Genomic DNA, 21,191 nt, shown 5'->3' on the forward strand with positions numbered 1-21,191 from the left:
CTTTTACTTAGGCATCAAACACATTACAACACAATTTACATTTAGGCCTCTCTCTTTAATGGCTCTGTGAGTAAACAAACTGCAGCCAAATACAATTTAAAAGTTGCATCAGCCTCTTGAAAGTCTGCCTAAAAAAGTTTTGTTAATTTATATAGCCTACATAAGAGCATTTAAAATGCAAGAAGCATATGACTCTAGACAGAAGTATACAATGGCTTAATTCAACACAAAGCAGAGCAGGTAGTTGTCATTCTTGTAGTTGTAAGAACAATTAACCTTATAGGACAATGACATTAAACTAGTAATAAAGCTGCTTCAACATCAAGCTCCCATATTAGACTTCAGTAAAGTTTTATTTTCTGAAGGTACTTTTTGTTTAACCATGCTGCATTTCTGGAGATAGGAGCAACAGTTAAACTAGGCAACTTAATCTGTTTTTTAAATGACCGAGTAAAATCAAAGTATTTTCATTAAAAAGAATTATTTTTCTGAAGTTGTGATCTTTGACATCTGTTGTTCACCTTGCTCCTCCTGAGATAAACTCTTACAATCTTTTTGTGGGTATTCTTAATACAACATTAACACCAATACAGAGCAGACTCTTTCTCAGTTGTCCATGATTTGCCAGAAAGCACAGACTTCGCTGAAACTTTCAGAGTCTGCTCACAAGTGACAAAAGTCAAATTTCAAATCTTCAAGCCCTTCAAATTTCCCAACCACTCAGAATAGTTTTGCATGTCCTAAGCATTAAGGATTTCTGGTTTTCATTTCCTTGTGACTTTCTTATCTTGTACATTTACTGGGACACTTTGAGCTGTCATCAAAAAAACAAGATAAGAGGCTTATGGCATTACTGGTACCTAGAGCATCCCTCTCAGGTGACAGGGCACTTTGCTGAAGTTAGTTAAATTAGGCCATGAAAAGGCACTTAGGAGGACATATTTTGCCCTGATAAATCTATGCAGATTCATAAATGTTTTTTACCTGAGAGAACCCTGAGGCTAAATGGGAGTTTATGCAATTTTCTTTTTGATTCTGCCCACACCTCATTATAGAGAAATGAGCAGGGCATTGATAAAGAGACATGCTGCTTTTGAATGATGACTTCAGGGATCCTTGTCTCTCCCCACTCCCTCTGTTCATTGCAACAATGTCAAGCTTAATTTAATCCACTTTAAAACTACAGGAACAACTCTCTTTGTTGTAAAGCACAACAAGGGTGCCCATTTCAAGGACCACACCAGGCTCATAGCTCAATCTTCAATGGGTGATCAAAAGATATGTGCTGAAAATTAACCAGAACAAACCTTTTCATTCTAAGTGGCCACATAAAATTACAAGTGGTTTTGGAAACAAATTATTGACTTGCCTGGAAATACATATAAAGCAATTACAAATTAATACTACTGTTTGGTCAAATAATAGACACTATTAAGAATATTTATCCTGACTCCACATCAATTTCCTCTTCCATAAAGAATCTATATGCACTACACTAACAATAATCAGGGCTACTCTGGTCAACAATATTAAGCTGTTCAACAATAATAAGATGTAAAGCACAAAGAGCATTTTCCCTGCATGACTTGTATTTTAAGAACTGTATTTTTCTGGCTGTGAGGGCTGAATCTCTTTGGATAGTTCAGAGAGATAACACACTGAATTCTACAGTCATAAATATTTGGTAAACAGAAGATAAAAGAAAATGGCATTAGGAGAAAGAACCCATCACTCTTTTGCAATGTAGCTGTGGAAGTCACTCACGGCAAATAATCCAGCAGAGAAAACGGAAACTCTAATTTCATGTTACCTAATCCATGTGATACTTTCAGACAGGCAGACCTGCTGTGGACATTGTACAGCCTAACTTTTGCTTTGATGCAACAAACACATTTGTTCCCAGCTGAGCAAACACCTACACACACAAAGAGAAGAAAGGCAGTCCTGATTCAGACAGAAAGTTTCTAGAATTTGGCCACTAAATTTGCAACTCACAGAGTCCAGCACTGAAATTTCCTGTGCAGCGCAAACAGCTTCCCTGAGGAAAGCATGCCAAGGGCAGGTGGGATATTTACCATCAGTCAATAGCACACTCTTAAAAGGGAGATACAAAAGAAATCGCTCAAAATTTAAGTTACCAACTGAAAACTGTCCTAATTCTTCTCCATCATCCTTATCCTCAAGGTTTTACAACAACCTGAAGCACTAAAACATCTGCATGCAATTCTCCTGTATTGCCTCTTCCATGATCCTTTGATGATTACTAGCTGCTGAGTTAGCCACAGTGCACTTCATCTACTTTCCCCCAGATATTATGTGGAAGTTAAGGACTCAACTTTCTAATTACTTGGGGTTTAAAGGCCATTTGGGATTTGTGTTTTATTTACAGCAACTGCCTGTCCTTTTCTACCTGGTCATCTAATACAAGTGTCATGTAAGGTACTATGCAGAGTTATGACTGTTTTGAAGAGATTACCTAAAAAGTGGGCTTTGCTTAGGACATTCATTGCTCTACTACCTGCAAGCTTGATTAGAAGATAATGCAGTAGGAAAAGCTTTAATCACAAAAAAAGAAGTATACAAGCACATCATTTTGTTTTCACAATGGATATACCTCTGCCAGAACATGTATTTCATCACCATATGGAAGCAAACAAGCACAAGCACCAAGGGACATCAGATTTTGTCAATTGTAAGCTAGACAAAGATGCACAGAGAACACTCTTGTACAAAAGCAAACAAATAAGCAAAGGGCAAAGACCACATATTTCAATAACAAAGTTGATGTGATTTTATGTGTCCTCTCTATGAACTCTGGGCAGTGGTGGGCGTGCTTGTGTGTGTCTTCCAGAGCACAGGACGCATCAGTCAGAAGAAGGTCACAGGCCCAAATGCTGACAGCCACACAGCATGGGAAGCACACAGCCAAGACTGACACTCTTCCTCAGGCATAAAGGACCCAGAAATCTCAGTGCTAGCAACCACTGGGGTCCTATCAAAATGAAATTATCCAGAGTAGGCACAGCCTGGAAAACAAACCAAGTATTTACATCTCTGTACAGAACAGCAGCCAGAAATGTCTTTCTTTATAAAGAGTGCATTATATGACTTTCAAATGTCATAGTTCTCTTTTCAGAGGAAAACCTGAACTAATCAAATCTCCATTCCTGTTTGCTCTTCAACACAGATTTCATTTCATTAGTTGACCAAGGCTTCTTGATGTTTAATATTAATTAAATTTTCCACTCTTTATCTACCTGTTGCACCAGAGTTTTCAACAGATGTTCCTCAGGGCCTCACAAAGGCCAGAATCCACCTCTGAACAGAAGCTATACATCTTATGGAAAGGGAGAGGTTATTCTTTGTACATGCCATTTCTGAACTGCAGCCTCTGGGTATGGTCACAAGGCTCACCTGCTCCCTTTAAGTCACAATCTTGTTAAAAGCACAAAACAGATAATGGCTGAAATGTGTTGTAATATTCTGTCAGCTTCTGTTTCACAGGAGGAAAAGGGCTGCATTCAATTAACATGAATTCCTATTGAATCGTTAAATGAACTAAGACTTGCTCTCAGGAAGTCAGGAGGTCTCAGCTCATCCAAAAGCTGTGCCTTCCTCTTCCTCACTAGCAAGTATCAGTGAGCTCTTTTCTCTCAGGTCTGTAAATCACTATTATGCTATTACTCACACCAGCTTAGGTCCTCTTTTTACACCTGGTAAAGAAGCAGACCCTTACAGGTCACCTTTAGCACTTCTTCTCTAGCCTTGATTAAAGCAACTGGGTGCTGCCTGCCTGTAAAACACTTTCAGACTCGAGGATTTCACTTCTTTTCCTATTTAAGAGATGCTGATGCACACACTTTTGTGCTCCTAAATTGCCTGCAGTCACCAGCAACTCAGCTCTCCTGTTTAACTCTGCACAGAGGGCAGCAGGCAGTGAGTGCTCCAGCAGTCAGAGTTATATGGGGTGCCTGTGAGCTCCTTCTCAACACCCAATCTGCTTCTTAGCTAACTCTGAGTGCTGCTGTCCACAACAGGTTCCACACCTACCCCACATGCTCTGGGAAAAGGCATAAAGCTGTAGGCACCATTTTACTGAGAAACGGGAAAATAGAGCCTTGCTTGTGGGCTTGCACAGAGTTTTCACCCCAAGGAGAAACAAGGGTGTAACTAATCTAAGGCTTTGCAAACTTTTGCTGAAAGGCAGGAAGCTGCTTGGTTCAAAACAAGGACAACCTCAATTGTCCCTGTGCACAGAGAGGGAGGTCAGGTAATATCACTTTTCTATCAGCAAATGCAAAAGGAGACATTTCAGGGGAACTGCTCCCAGACCCCTTCATGCCGACAGCATACAGCTAAGCACATGAAATTGCATGTTTACTTGAATGTGGATTCCAGGCTTCTGCTTTCAATATTTCTAGACTGGGTGTAAGCCACTGCTGATCAATTTTTCTCAGGGCTTGTCTCCTGATCTGCTCCATACAAGTCCTTCACATGGCAGCTGAGCTCTTTCAGCTCCAGATATAGCCTTGGATATGTTTAGCTGGTGGGGGCTCTAAATCATTCCCAGATGCCAGCAAAGAGAATAGGTGCTCAAAACAAAGGTTTGTCTTTGTGTCCACATGGCTGACTGTTTTCTGGCCACAGACCACCAGACTGCTTTAGTAGTATAAGTATTTTATAGTTGGAGTGCCATAATACTGGCTTTGCTTCCCTCTACACAGGCTTCAATAATGCCACGGAGTAGAAATGCAAATCAATTTATTCTGTATTCAGCAGAGATCAGTGCCTCAGGACAGGCACTAGGAGTTCTGTTAAGGGAAGGGCAGACATGAAATAGCAGGACAGAAGACGATTGCTTGACAATGCATCAAGATAAATCTAGTCTTTACACCAGACTTGTGTGCTGTCTGCCTCTGAGGCATAACATTTCCAGTTGAGATTTATTTGGAAATTGTACTCTATGGTAACAGATCTCACATTTCTACATAAGAAATGTGAGATATGGTCTTAAATATTGCTTTAACTGTTGCATAATATTGCTTTTTCTGGTGTTAAATATTGCTTTAACTAGTGGTGGTAGTCCTTTTTTGATTTTAAATTCATAGCTAAGAGTTAAAAAGTGAGTGAAAGGCCATTTCTGAAGAACAGAACTCAGTGTTCTTATGAAAAGTAGTTTTCTGGCTCTCACTAATGCACCCTTCAGCCTTAGAAAATTAAGCTGATGGGCTCTCTCCCTTCTTCAGAAAAGTTAGGCAGAGATATCATCCAGAGTCTGCAAAAAGCAGCTTCAAAGAAATCTGCTCTGCCAAATGATAGAAAAAAAGTGATGCTGACTGATGGATGAGAATCAGTTAAACTGATTTCTGGGACACATTATGCATTAATAAATCTGAGACTCTGTTCATTGAAAGAAGTGTAGGAGGCAACATTAAAAACTTTTCAGGGAATACGGGAAAAAATTAAACATTCTATTTCAAAAGAACCTACAGGACTATTAGTACTAAGATCTTTTTATGAACACTAATTCTCAGCACTTACAAGAAAGCAGACATCTCCGCAGGAACTCCTGCAAGTTATTTTTTGTTTTAGAAGACACTGCTGCTTTTCATTGCCCTTAACAACAACCCCATGGTATTGCTGAAGCTCCCCGTGCAGCCCACAGCAAAGGTATTAGTGCCAACACTGCTCATCAATTATAACTACCAAAAAAATTAGTGCTCCTGTTTAGAAAGAACAGAGTTCCGAGGACTGAGAGAATGTCTGCACTGCAAGTGAAAACACAAGCCTCAGTCTAGGGGTCCAGAGAGGTGCACAGCTCAATGTGAGCAAAAAGAGAGGTCTGGAAATCTGAGGACTCAGCCTTGCAAATCACATCAATGCTCTCTCTGCCCTCTCAAGTGGCTGGATGGACAAATAAAGTTTAACAACTCAGGAAGGAAAAAAGCCTCTTTCTGTCAGAAAACCAATCCCTTGCCTGTCTCAGGTCTCCTACAGGGAGATGAGCTTAACCCGGTTGTTCTTCCTCAGTATCTTTACAGAAGTAGCAATCTAGGAAAAGACTCACATATGTAAAAACACAACACACTCTTTGGGCTTTTCTGCACTCAGGCAAAAATTATTCATGCAGCAGCAGGGTCTTTTATGCTTCCCCTTCAAAGACAACAAAAAAAGATATGTTTCTTCAGACTCATTTACAGAGTGACCCTGCTGCTACTAACACACTAAAGGCACTGTTAGAGGTTAGAATGCAAAATGATTAAGACAGCCAGAGAACAGATATATGCTGGGGAAGCAAGGTTTCAGTTGATAATACAAGCCTGAGCTGCAGTCTGTGAACACAGAACATGCTGTTCTGTCAATAAACCCCTATCCTCCTCTCCTTCTCTGCTCTAGCTCAATTACAGACTGGCAGAATGGATGTTTCAAGGTGGAGCTGGCCTATACATCACTAAGTTCAAGCAGCCAAGCTTAGGTTCAGCCACAAAAACCTCCATGTTTTCAGTAAATTGGAACAAGCTGAAGACAGAAAGTGTCCTGCATTTTCTGTCATTGCAATGTAGCTGAGTCATAAAGAAATCCTCATTTAGGCAGCTCCAGATGCCAGGGCACTTGCAGCAGTGGACAGGTTACTCCACAAATAAATACAAACTCATTAAAATTACCTCTGTTTCAAAAAACATCACTATGTTCTATGCATTTTAACAGAGCTAGTTTTGTTGTACATTCATCCTATAGCCCAAAGAAGATGCATTTCCTAGGAATCTAGACATTAGGCAGCATTTTTGAGATGAAAGGCATGCTCTTCTACAGCTACATACTCACATAAAAAAACAATCTGGGACAACTAAACAGGAAATTAAGAAATAACTTGTAGGCTTTATAAATAATTTAAAAGAGAATGTTCCAAAGTTTAGATGTGTCATAAAAGCTAACTTTAAAAGGTGAAGAAATTATTTCAATTAAACAGAACAAATGTCAGCAAGGAATGTCTAAGCATTTTAATGAATTCATCTGTAATACTATGGTGTATGCTGAGGCACAGAGCCAGTGGGGGCATATACATGCAGACAAGTTATTTCTGAATATAATTGGAAGTCTATAAGAAACACCCACTCAGACTGGGGAAAAGTTTCTTGAAATGAAATCTGCAAGAGCTCCAGAAATTTCTCTGATAACAAAGCCGGATTGCAGGACTATGATACACAAAGCAAAGTAGAAAATGGGTCTAAAACCAGGGAATCAGTTTGATTCAAGCAACTGAAAAAAATTCCTTTAACTTGATTCCTAATATATATATAAAGGATTTTTGCATGAGAGCAGTTCTGCTGGCTTTAATGTCAGCACTTCCCACCATGCATACGAGAAAAAAATTTAAGCTTCTTTCCTGTAAAAGGACATATCAGAAAAGTTCCTTGTCAGCTGAAAGATGTTTCCTTCTACCAAAAAAATTAAGAGGGGAAAGTATACACACAACAAGCACAATGGGTAAATAGAGCTGATACTCAAATAATTTTCCCTTAAAAAATGTGGCTGTAAAAAGATTATATAGCAATAAGTTCTAAATTAAAAAAAAAACTCTGCTAACAGAACACAACTGATCACCCACTGATTTTTTCATCTCTCTTAAAGACATTTCTTATTCCATCTCTTTCAAAGAATCTGATTCTGTCAGCCTTAGCTTATCATGTTGTAACATTGAGCTTATATTGTTACATTTGGCAAATAGCAAACACGTCACATCGTTGGTAATAAAACAACTAGAAATTGTACCCAGGGCACTCCAACTCTTTGAATGCAAAGAATCCAAACTGGGCTACATCCAGTGTACATTATCAGTAGGATGTACTGCACTCTGTTTTATTGATTGTCATCCACAATACATTGTATGTTTGGCTAATTATTTTCTCCACAGTAAAAACATGCCCACAAATTCCGGTGGTTAGCAGTACCAGAGATGCAGCTCAAATAATGAGCCTGTCATCTAGAGACACTACACCGAATTTTCCCAGCCACTTGTTCTCCTCTAGCTCTTGCACAGCCTGTGCTCAGTCCTTGGATGGATTACTGAGGCCCTGCTCCTTAGCCCTCTGCTTCACTGACAGGTTCTCTCTAAAGATCTCCATTACCTCAGCTGCACATCTGTAGCAATATGATTTCGTATTTTTGAAAACTTCAATTATAATCTACAATCAAAGCCTTAATGAGCTCATGGTTGAGCTGTGGAAAGCCTTACCATGGAAGGTTTAGGTCAGGATTAACAGAAAGGATGATGTAAGCACACACAGTAAGCATTTAAAAGCGCTAAAGATGTAATCCCATCTGATGATGTGAAGTGAACCAGCAGCACTTCAGAACTGGCTTTCATGTAACTTTGTATTCTTCCCTGAACTCCTGTAGAGGAGACTGTGAGATGGACCATGCATCTAGAATTTTACGCCATTCTGGAACTCCTGGGAGCATTGAAATTGATTTTGAGTTAGGACAATCAAAATGACAGCAAAAATTTCTAAGTTCAAAGCACTTAGGAAGAACATTTAGCATGATCATTAAACATTTCCCAATATTTCGTCAAACCAAAATTAGGGTTTTCAGAACATGAAGTCTGACACTTTTATTCCACTAAGAATGAGAATTAGACTGGACCACGAAGACCTATTTCTACAGACCTGCCTTCTGCTGTCCCCAGAGAGAGGCTTTTGTGTGACTACCCGCTGTTAAACTGCCTTGCCAGGCTCCTGAGAAGGCTCCATTGTCATCCTCTGTTCTTCAAACACAGCAGGAGAAATGTCTGCAAATAACAGCTTTCTATTAAGTCCTTTTGGCAGGTGAGCAATCTAGGCAGGTGCTCTGCCCCTCCAACACCCCCTGTCATAAAGGCAGAGGGAAGGTTCCTCCTAGGAGACTGTGAGGTGAAAGATAACTCATTAAGTCCCAGAAACATTCCCTAGGCAAGATCAGGCTTGTGGGAGATTTCACATGGGACAACTGGAACACCAAAGTCTTGTAGGAGTAAGAAAACTGAACTTTGAAAACTGAACTTCAAACAGAGAGCAGGTTACAGATATGGCAAATGAGGAATGGAAGCTTTTTTAGGAAAGAAGCACAAACCAAGTGAACAAAACACTGTGCAGTTATGCAGCAGTTTGTAAGAAATTACAAGTTCCGACAAAGAATGCAAGCTACACAGACAAGGAATCGTTATGGATCTGGCAGGCTACAAACAAGAATCAAGTGGTGAAAGAGTCAGTCAAATCCTTGAAAAAAGCTAGAAGATGATTTTATCATTGCATGCATAGAAGAATAAAGTCTGATACTTAAAGAAGCCATTCAACAATAACAGACAAGTCCAAAGAATAAGGAAAGCAAGCCACATCAAAAACTTGGAAAACACATACGCTGCTAAGTCAGAGCTGTCTTAAATACTTTCATACCGTCCAAAAACAAAAATGGCAAAATAGCTATTAAAATCTACTAAACAGCATGATTACACAAGGCACGAGAGAATGTCACATTTAGTAACACATTCTAATTCAATAATAGCCTTTTAAATTGTATTAACTCAAATTAATAAAATTTGAAGTGATCATAAAGAAAAAAGGAACAGTGCCTCATGACATCTCAGTCAGCTTTCCGCCAAACTAAGGTATTTGCTGAAGGAAGACAGAAGGTGTATCTGGGCAATAAAACTTTCCACAACAAGATGAAGTACTGAAACAGGGAACGGCCAGTTTATCATCCCAGGCACTGGAAATGAGAGCAACCTATCTGACAGAGCCTGGAAAGACACAGCTCAAGTGGAAGTTCAGAGACCAAAAAGCCACATTCAACTCCTGTTGGAGGAGCAGAAGGATTCCCAGCAGGTATACCAGCAGAGAAAACATATTACCTGAAAATAACACTGCAGCTAGGCTTTTTAAAAGAAAAAAACTATTTTGATAATCATGGAAAAACACAGGCTGGAAGAGACATCTGCAGATCACCTAGGCCCATCCATTGCTCAAAATTAGACCAGGTTTCTCAGAGCCTCCACCCATGAAGATTTGAAAGTCTTGGGCTAGTTCCTGTGCTTGGGCACCCTTTGTTGAGAAAAATTCGCCCTTAATCCCATAAGAACTACCAATGCAGTTTTTTCTGCCCACTGCCTCTTATTCTTTGTGCAACTGAGAAACCCCGTTTTCCCTAAAGCCCACATTAGGAGATAGAAAGGCTGCAAACAGATCCCTGGCTCCCCACCTTGGCCACCTCCTCATGGCTAAACCAACCCATGTCCCTCAGTCTCCCCAGGATGTCTCATGGTCCATCACCTCATATTTATATCCCTCACTCCAGACTGTCTCCTTCAGTGTAGGAATGGGGAGCACCAACACTAGACACTACTAATACCCCTTCATGGTAACTGTGGTCAACATCACAGAGTCACAAAACCAAAAAAAAAAGTGCTAAATAGTTTTAGGAATACAGTGTGTGAGGAAAGAAAGAATAAATGAACAATAAATCACACCTTTTCCTATCTACCATGGATTTAAATCTTAACAAGACAGGAAAAAACAAGCATAAAGGACTTTGCTAAGTTGAGTGACACTGTTCTAATTATACTGGATTATCTTGGAGCAAAGAAGTTTTTCCATATCATGCCTTTAAAGGATTTAAAGAAAAGAAGAAAGCCACAAATTACCTTAAGAACTGAATCACTCTGAAGATTAATGGTATTTAGCCAGAAAAGACTTCAAAGACACAAAACATCCTTCCAAAATCCAATTCACCCAGCTGCCCAGGAACAAGCAGGTTGGTTCTGCTGAAAAACTGGCAAGGAGAATGTGGATTTCCTTGTTTATGGCAGTCAAACAGGAAGCTGAAGCCAGCAGATTTCCACAGCAATCCTGCAGGGCAGACTTAACTGGAGGAAAGAAAGGAACTGGTACCTTAGCTCCAGAAGAAAAAGCAAAAGGGCGCTTTAGAGGCAAATTTTAAGAACTCTCTTGAGCTCAAACCTCTTCCACAATATCCTGCTGCAGGCCAAGGAGATTTTTTTTCTTTGCCAAGCACCAAAAAACTCATCTTCCTCTGAGGCCCCAGGAGACAGCTGCTGAGCCAGCCCTTGCAGCTGGTTGCTCTGGATCTTCTGGGGGATCAGCTCAGGATGCTGGGTCTCACAAAAGCAGCTCAGCTCCCTTTTTTAAGGATGAGAAACTGATGGGAGCAGCACCAAGCTTGGGTAGTTGTTGGTTACCTTGACACCACCCATAATACAAGCCAAGTAAAAAGCAAAGAAATCATTGACTTACTGAAATCTAAAAAACAACCGCCCCGTTTCTAATGTCGTGAAGGACAAGTGAACAGAAATAGAACTGTGATTTTTCTCTTTATTCTCTCAGCCTAGAGCCAGATAGAAGGGGTTTCTTGCTGTTTGTTACACGCTTTTAGATGAGACAACTGTGTGGTGAAGGCCCTGCTCTTTGAAAAAGCCTTCAATAGCCACATTTTCCTCACAGCAGGAAATATAGGCTAAGGAAAATGTTTGCCATAAACCCCACCCCTCCTGGGTTGCCTTCAGCTAGATTCAAATCTTGGTTCCTTTTCCACCCTTTAGGACTATCGTGTTCAGCTTTACTGCGGATGCAATTTCAGTAGGTTTATACCACCCTTCTCCACTCTTCTAATGACTGTCCTCATTTCTTTGGAAATATTTAAAGTACAGATTGATGACATCCCTGCAAGAAAGCTATGGGGGGAAAAAAAAGGAAGAAAGATAATATTATTTTCACAGGCAGATTATAGACTGAAGAAGTTAGGTCTGAATTAAAAGTACCTCTGGCTTCTTAAATCTGTTTCACAGCCCACACCAAATATCCTGCTGCTCTGAGCCAGCCAAAAGATAAATTGAGGGAGGGGAAAAAAATAAAGATACAGTATAATCACTAAACAGAAGAAAACTGTAAATACAGCCACACAATGCCCCTCCAACATTGTAGTTTCATGCAGATAAATTCATTTCCTTTGCACAGTAGAGCTCAATAACAGTACCTTGAAATAAATACTGCAAACATATGCCACCACAGGAATTAAACCAGTAGATTAGAAACAGAAAGGATTATTTATGTAAAAGAGCTACATTGTTTATTGTTATTTAGTTTGTACAGCAGGTTCTTGAAGGCCTCCAAGAAATTATAAACTCTGCACATTTAAGTGTTGCTCATTTCTTACACCACAGAAAGGCAGCCACCCTATGACTGCTTTGCTGCCTCCCCTGCTGATTTTTTCTGTTATTTTTGCACTGTGTGGCATTTTCCCAAAAGTTATGGATTAAATTTTCAACTTAGATGAAGAAAAGTTCCTGTTCTTCACAGAGTAGTAAAACTCTTGAGAAGAAAAACGCTTTCAGAATAAAAGCAAAGAACAAAATCAGGAGACCCAGCACACCACACCACGCTCTGTCTGCAGGAGTGTGGTGGCATCGTGACACTGACATCTGGCCACTTCCTCTTCAGATGTTCCACCAAGGACCATGAGGTATCAAGAACTGGCTTATAGTCTTTATACAAGCAAGTAAAACCAGAACAAGCTCAAATAACATCAAGTGTTTTCTCACAGAATATAAAACATGTTCAAAATCAGTTGCATGGGATGCATTTGACAAAAGGGCTAATTCAGAAGGGTCTCTAAAGGAGTTTTACAGGGATGGAAAACAAAACCGTAAAAAAGAAAAACCCACAGACACACACCCCCACACAAACAAAAAACAAAAGCACACACACAAGACACCAATGTTTCTCATTAACAGGGCTAAGGATTTTCAATGCTGTAAAGAATGCTGCCTTAATATGATCCTGGTTATAATTCAGTCATCTCATACTTGGACATTACAGAAATGCTGTTTTGACAAAAAAAAGTTCTAACTTCATGCAGGACACGAGATTAGAGATGGCAATATTAGGCCTCTAGAGAGCTTCTTCTAAAGTTGCAAAATTCAGTGAAAAATAGTACAGATCTTGCTTTTTGATAGGCACAAGGATTATCTTCCATCCTAAGAAAAATCTATAAAGTGATATTCTGTGAGACTACCTTGAATTGGTATTTCAAAGGGTTTCTTTGAAAAGAATGATTTATAGATCACAAAGACCAATGGGTCTTTTATCAAAGAAAATTGATTCCTTTTCTGAGCCACAAAGAAAAGATTGATGATATCCTAGACCACAACCCCATTTGTGAGAGATGCATAGTGCCAAGAGACAACAGTTACAAGGCAGTTAATGCTTTACTCTACCACAAATAACTCACATACTAATTACAGCCAAAGTGCTCGTGGTGTTTTATGGAGCTTAGAAAGCAAAATTATAGCAGAGGGAAATTCACAAGGTAATTTATGTTGTCCCCCACAGTACATATTAGGAATGACAAGGAGGGTTTTTAAGTAATAAGTGCACACAACAAAATAGCAAAATTGATATAAATGTGTCGGTGTGCTGTCTTGTTTTTTTCCCAGGACTAAGAAGATTCATATATGCAAAAGTCTGCTCCATGTATGAATGTTAAGATACTTCCAACATGATCATACCCCTTCCTCAGCTCAGTGAAATTCCTACCAACTCCCTAAAGCACAGCCTACATGGACAGGCTTTAAAAATTATTATCCAGCCAGGAGAAAAACGTGAAAATTTTAAAATTTTATTGCCTCTGGAGTCTGCAAGTTTGGTGGGGGTTTTTTTGGGTTTTTTTTTTTTTTTGGGGGGGGGGGTGGGGCTCAGAACAACCCTTTCTTTTGAAACTGACTTCATTATTACTGATTTATAACTGAAGGTTAAGCTTAGCAAGAAAAAAAGCAGTAACACATTATACTAAAAAATGCAACCCAACATTACACAGGCTTTCTGTTAGGTAAATCAGCTGTACTTTGCAATAATGATGATAAAATTAAGAGCAAATATTTTTCCAGTGTGCTTTAGATTCCCAGAAGATTCAATGACAATACCTATCATTAGTTTTACCACTGCTATTCCTCTAGTGCTGTGCTACTCTTATTGTGCAGGACACAGAGCCACAAGTGATTCTGCTTCTCTACTGTTTCCTCTTTTCTTTTTGCTCTTATTCTTGTTGTCATCTCTACGCTTTGTTCTTTTGGGTTAATGCAGCATGTCTCCAACACAGTCTTGGAAAATAACTATAATGTGATTTGGGTTTAGTGTCATTAAACCTGATTAGCAAGGAGTGCTCATGAAAAACCATAATTACCTCACAAAACAAGACTTTTTTTTTTGCAAGGGAACTACAAAGAACTCCCGTTTAAGAGTTTGGGCTACTTGGGAAAAGATATTGTCACTTTTTTTTCCTGCACCTTGTAAATATCATAAAATACCAAGACCTGCTAAAAACATCCATCTTCTCTCAAAGCTGATTTCTAATATGAAACCAAATATACAGTCTTTATTTCAAGAAAATAAAATAAAAAGCCATAAAGAGCAAAATCCATCTTGATGGATGTGCTAGTGCTTTGGGTAGAAGGCCAGACTTTGTGATTAAATCTATCATGATAAAAGAATTCCCAGCTGGATAATAACACAGTGTGGCTAGCACAAACATCACTAAACTGCTTGATCTCCCAAAAGAGGGGTGTAGGAGATGGCATTGCCCAGTAGTTTGGGTTAGGGACTCTCCCCACAACACCACCCCACCTCTGTGTGTCCTTTTCTTTGCACTTTGGGGAACAGGGACAAGGGTGGTTGCCTTTTCTTTTTTCCTTTTTTTCTTTTTTGGGGGGGTATGGGAGGGAAGGGGAGAATACTGCTCTATATTTTGTGAGCAAAAGCATAAAAAACTCTTGTCTAAGACATACAGCAGTATATGCTCTTCCAAAGCCTCATTTTCATTTAACATTTAGTAGAGGACAATATCTGCCTGTAGGTTTTTTGGTCTGTTTTCCGTTGCAAATTAAGCTGAGATCAGCCTTTGCATCAATTGCTGCTTGAAAACCTCAGCAAGAAGAAGGGAGGAAAAGAGCCTTTCTCCCCTGCAGCATCAGGAAACAGATCTAGGGCAGCTCTACTGCTGCACTCACTGGGCAAGTATTCCCACAGACCTGTCCCTTGAGCTTTGCCAAGTCCAACAGCACTCTTGTTTAATTTTTCCAGTAATGCCATTCTCAGAAAATGACCTTGCCTGTAGCTGGCATTAGCAAAACCCAGCTTTTGTTTGCACTATTATTTTAAAAGGTCCCCAACCTCTGCAATTGCACTAAATTAGAGGGTTGCATGGTGACAACAGTGCCTGTTCTTGAGCTACAAATTACAGACTTCTTCCCACAAAGTTCTCCTCTCTGTGTCCAGAGCTCTTGGCCACAGGATAAACATTTCCCCATCTTCCACGCAGGGACAAAGCAGCAGTGCCTGTGCAATGGTTGCATGTTGGGCACATGCTGAACCCCACTCAGAAACTTGATTAAGTGTCCTCTGCACCCAAATGACAGCTGAGTCTCCAGCCTGGAAAGCTCCCCTTGAAGTGCTCTAACAAGCAAAATGTGGGTGGAAACACCTGTGATAAAAACAATATTTGAGGAACTCTCCGGCTCTAGGCGGTGAAGGCAAAAAACACTGACAATCTCAGTAGTGAAATGAGAAATGCAAGTGGACCAAAGTCACCTTCACAGAAGAAACAAGAAGTAAACTCTGGATTGTTCATATTAGAAGCAGGTAAAATTCCACCTGCATGCTGGCCCCTTACATGCAGTTTGATCATGATATCTAAATTACAAGAAAAATAACAAGCTAACTTCAAAAGGTCTCAAGCTGACCTCACCTGCATATATTTATGGGTACACTGAAGCATAACAAAAAAATACCTCATTAAAACCCTGAGCTCTTTCCCTTCACTCCAGATTTGATTACCCAGTAAAGACCAAAATCTGCATATTACCATTTCATCCATTTTCCTCTTCAGCCCACCATATGAGACTTAAAAACTTGGAGTTGGGCTACAGTTCAGAATGATAGAAAGAATCCATGGGCATCATTGAGTACAGCTCCATGCAGGGCAACATACAAGTTAAGCTCTAAATCCAAGAGCATTCTCCCAATCCCTCTTCAACAGCAGCAGGCTTAGAGCCATAATCACTTCCCTAATGAGCATTTTACAGTACTTGACCATTCTCTCAGTGAAGAACTTTATCCTAATGTCCAACCTGAACTTCCCCTGACACAGCTTTAAGCCATTTGCTATTACTGGATACCAGAAAGAAGAGATCAGCACCTCCCTCCCTCTCTGCTCCCCATCATGAGTAAATTTTGGACAGCAAAAGGTTCACCCCCTAGCCTCCTCTTTCCTAAGCTGAACAAATTTAGTAACCCCAGAACCTAAATCACACCCTCTAGTCCTTTCCCCATCTTTGTTGCCTGTCTTTGGACATAGTATGATATTTTATATTCCTTCCTATACTATGGAGCCTAAAGCTGCACACAGTACTTCCAGGCGAGGCTGCACCAACATTGAGCTATATCACTTATTTTGATCCATTAGCTATATTGTGCTTAGCCTATCACAGGATGGGGTTCAAGTGGTTCTTTGGGCCACCAAGACACATTATTGACTTATATGGAGCTTGTCATCAACCAAATCCCCAACATCCCTGCCTGAAGGGCTTAATTCAAGCCCCTTCTTTCCCATCTATAGACACATATAGAATTTCTCTCCCAGGTGCAGAAATGACCATTTGTCCTTGTTAAATTTCATATGCTTGGTGATTGCCCAGCTCTCCAATCTATCAAGATCTCTCTGTAAGGAATCTCTACCTCAAGGGGATCAACAGCTTCTCCTAATTTTGTATTATCAGCATACTTACAGTGCACTGAAGCGTGAGAAAAATGGCCCTAAAATGAAGCCCTGGGGAGCACCATTACTGACTGGGTGCCAGCCAGATGTTATCCAATTTACTAAATTCCTTGGGCCCAACTATTCAGCCAGTTGTTCACCCAGCATATGGCATCTGGTTGTATGCTAGACATAATGTCCAGCAAGATAATGTGAGAGAGATAATCAAAGCCCTGCTAAAAACAGGGGAAAAAAATCCCACCAACATCCACTTCCTTCTTTTTGTCCACTAGAAGGACAACCCAGACATGAAAATGGATATTAAATTAGCAAGACACGGCTTTCCCCTTGTGAATGTGTTGGGTTTCACCAATGACAGTATGGCCTTTCAAGTGGTGTTTTCAGTAACTCCCAGCATAAACTTCTCCATAATTTTCTCAGGCACCAAAGGGAAGTAGACAGGCTTGTAATTGTCAGGGTTGTTTTTCTCACCCTTCTTGAAAACTGGAACAACATTTTCTGGTTTGCAGTCAACTAGGATATCTCCAGATTTCTTAGATTGTTGCCAAATATCAGAGAGGCCTCACAATAGCATTGACCAACACTTCCAGTAATCTGGGATGAATGCCATTGGGTTCCATAGATGTACGGACATTCAGTTACAGCAGCAAATTCTACACCAGTTTAAAGTCAGCTGGGAGCTTATTCCTCCAGCTGGAATCCTCTTTCCCAGGCCTCTCAATGTACCAGGGCCCAACATTAGTGTTAAGGACCAAGGCAAAGAAGGCATTAAACATCCCTTGCTTTATCTTCATCTATATTTGTGAGGTGACCAACTTCATCAAGTTACAGGTCAAGGTTTACTTTAGGGGTCCTTTTATTGTTAAAATAATTTGAAAAGTTTTTCATTATCCACCACACTACTGGCAAGCTTCAACTCCAGTTGAGCTCTGGCCATACAAATTTTCTGCCTGCATTAGTGAACAACATCTCTGTAGTCCTACATAATCTGAACTTGCTTCCAAAATACATACACTGTCATTTTCTCCCAAGGACCCAGGAGATCCCTGTTCAGCCAAGCCAGGCTTCTGCCGTTCTTTAACCTATGACACATTATTGCCTGCCCCCGCACTCTTAAAGATGATTCTTAAAATGTAACCAGCACCCCACTACCCTCAAAAGCAGGTTCTAACTAGTCCTTACTGACTAGTTTCTCAAGCAGCCTAAGCCTAATCAGCCTTTGGAAGCCTGCCCTTCCAAAATCCATGGTGGCAACTCTGATGAGAGTTCTTCTCATGTCAAAGCTTTTAAAATCAAGCATTTCATTATGACTGTGGTCAAGACAGCCACCAATTATCACTTCACCCATGAGACCATCTCTGTTGACAAATGACAGGTTTAGGAGGATACCTCTTCTAGTCGGCTCCCTTAGAACTCATATCAAAAACTTATCCTCAACATGCTTTGGGAGTTTACTGGACTTGTCCACATTTGTTTTATCACAGTTCCAGTTAAAAAGTCTCCCATAAAGATAAGGGTACCTGATCTACAGATATCCTTTAATTCCTTAAAGAATAGATTGGTGTCATCATCCTTGCTGTGTAACCTATAGACTTCCATTACAGCATCCAAGTTGGATATTTCCCATGATCTAAACCTTCAAATTCTGCCAGCAACACCAGCTTCAGAGGCAGGTATGGGTGAGCTGAATCTACCTGATGTCTTTCCCTACAACTGGGAAGGTTAAAGGAAAATACCAGCTGTGCTTCTGATCACTTTACCACTCTCCCCACAGCCCTGAAATCTCTTTTAATGTCCCTTGGACTTCTTAGTGTAACTTCATTGGTAGACACATGAAAAAGCAGTAACAGATAATAATCTGAGGAACATAAAACACTAGGAAGTTTCCTGGCAATGTCTTTAACTAGAATCCCAGAGGATACTTCCCTGAAAGGTGAGTCTAGTTGGCAGAGTGGATCTTGTCTTCCCTTCAGAAAGGGGCCACCTATGACAATATTTTTTCTTTGGGATGTGGTAATGAAGTGGGGGTTAGGCTGACCTGATCTCACTAACTTCTCTAGGATAGAATCACAGAATTGAGTAGGTTGGAAAAGACATTTAAGATCATCAAGTCAAACTGTTAACCCAGTACTGCCAAGTACTCCACAAACCACGTCCTTAAGCACCACTTCTACACATTTTTTAAATACCTCCAGGGATGGTGATTCAACCACTTCCCTGGGCAGCCTGTTCCAATGTTTGATAATCTTTTCTGTGATTTTCTTTTCCTAATGTGTAATCTAAATCACCTCTGAGGTACAGCTTGAGGCCATTTCCCCTTGTCCTATTGCTGTTACTTGTCAGAAGAGGCCAACCCTGACCTTGCTGCAACCTCCTTCCAGGCAGCTGCAGAGAGCAACGTGGCCTCCCCTGAGCCTCCTTTCCTCCAGATAAAGCACCCCCAGCTCCCTCAGCCACTCTTCATTAGATTTGTGCTCCAGACCCCTCATCAGCATCATCCACCTCTTCATGTCCCTGTCCTTCGGATTCTAGAGCTTGTTGTCTTTTGTATCAGGGCACCCAGGAAGGCAAGGTAGTCAAAGAGGAACTTGTCCCACACCCGAGGCTGAGACTTTTATCTGATCACTTGTGTCCCACCTTCTGCCTGGTGGGGAGAAGGTGTAGGATCCCTTTTGCCATGTGTTCTACCTATATCAACATTTTTGTGCCTAAGAGGTCAGAATAGGCTTCCACCAGCAAGTACTGAAGAGCCTCCATCTACTTTTCAGTAAAACCCACAGAAAGACTGCAGAATCCAAATCAGGATCTACTTCACAATATTAAACTGAGCTGATAGAAACATCCTTTACACTCACCATTTGCCCATCATCTAATTGCATTAAAAACAAATGAAACTCACCTAACTGGATTAATGATGAGCACAAACAAGGGACAGTCTCTCAATTTGGTAGCAATTGAAAGTTTAAAACAACCTTCAAGTGTCATCAGCAAAGGTAATTCAGAAATTCTCCCTCTTTCATGACACAATTCTGTCAATTAGCTGAAAACAGCAATTACCAGTCCTTTCCTTTATTATTTGTGAAGAACCAAAACTTTCCAAGGATGATTAATGGCTCCTTGGAAAACACAATGCTCAGTTCTGCTAAATTTGCACTTTTCTGCTGGTTTTTGGGTTGTGAAGGATTTTTTGGGTTTTTTTTTTTAACACAGCCTATGAAAAGAAAGTAGTAGGGGCTCCTGGGCAAAGGTGGAGACACAGGATATGTATCATGGAAGGAAAATGGCAAGGGAGGGTTTAAAGAGGAATACAGAGCTTTTCTCATTTAACTCACTGACCAGGGCAGAGATGTTCCCACACTTTCATTAATTAAACAGGAAAGTTAACATTGTTAGCAACATTAGGTACAAAACCTCATTTAAATTGTTCTGAAACAAAACAAGAAAAAAAGAAAATGCATTCAGAGGATGACCTTTGAGAATTCTGGCTTCATTAACATTTCAAACAGCACAGCACAAAATTAAGACAGGAAATAGACTTGCAATGCTATTTGACTGCAGAAATATATATCATTAACATGCCTGTAATTAACAGGATAGCAATGTTTGTCCCATTGTCTCTGCTAATAATGGTGTAACATGCAAATGGAATTTCTCCTAACAAAATTGAAGGGGATATTTAAGTTTGTTCCACCTATCAAGATTTCTGAGAAATGTCAAATGACCCCTTTTTGTCCTTTGAAATTAATTCCTCCATGCCTGGCCTTGCAAGCTCATATAAAACAATTGCAGAAGGCAAATACAGGCCGCTCTTAAAATTCAGAGTCCAGTCATCCTTTCCCACGTCACAGCAGCAAGTTAAGGGGGGAGCCACTAGTGAGCCAGGCAGGTGCTACAGAAGCCAGTTCAGATGCCAACACCACCCCTTCCATGCAACACCACAGTGTTAGCAGCCCCTTTCCTCTGACTGGGATCATTTTCCCTATGCTCTACAGTCCTGTTGGCACAGCACTGCCCTTTACAGGGCCATATGCTGGGTTTTGGTTCTGAGCGCTCACACAGAGGCCACATGCATCAGCATTCTGGTACTGTTCACCCAGAGATATTCTGCAATCTGTTAGACCTCACTGCTGGGAAATATCGACCTGATGTCCAGTCTAGACTCCATTTCATTCTCTGTTCCCATGTTAGATCTTCTCCCAAGCTGTGGCATATGTAGGCTGGCTGCTTGGTCATCAAGTGGCTGGTTGTAGGACTTTTAATTTCTCTTATGTCAGACCAGCTTGAAAATCTGATAAAACCCTGCCCTGCATCCTAGAAAAGTAAGACACAGTAAGAAGTTCTTGACAAGGACCTGTCTCTTCCCGAGGGAG

Source organism: Melospiza georgiana, chromosome 1, assembly GCF_028018845.1.
Source record: "Melospiza georgiana isolate bMelGeo1 chromosome 1, bMelGeo1.pri, whole genome shotgun sequence".
In the NCBI taxonomy this organism is placed as follows: Eukaryota; Metazoa; Chordata; class Aves; order Passeriformes; family Passerellidae; genus Melospiza; species Melospiza georgiana.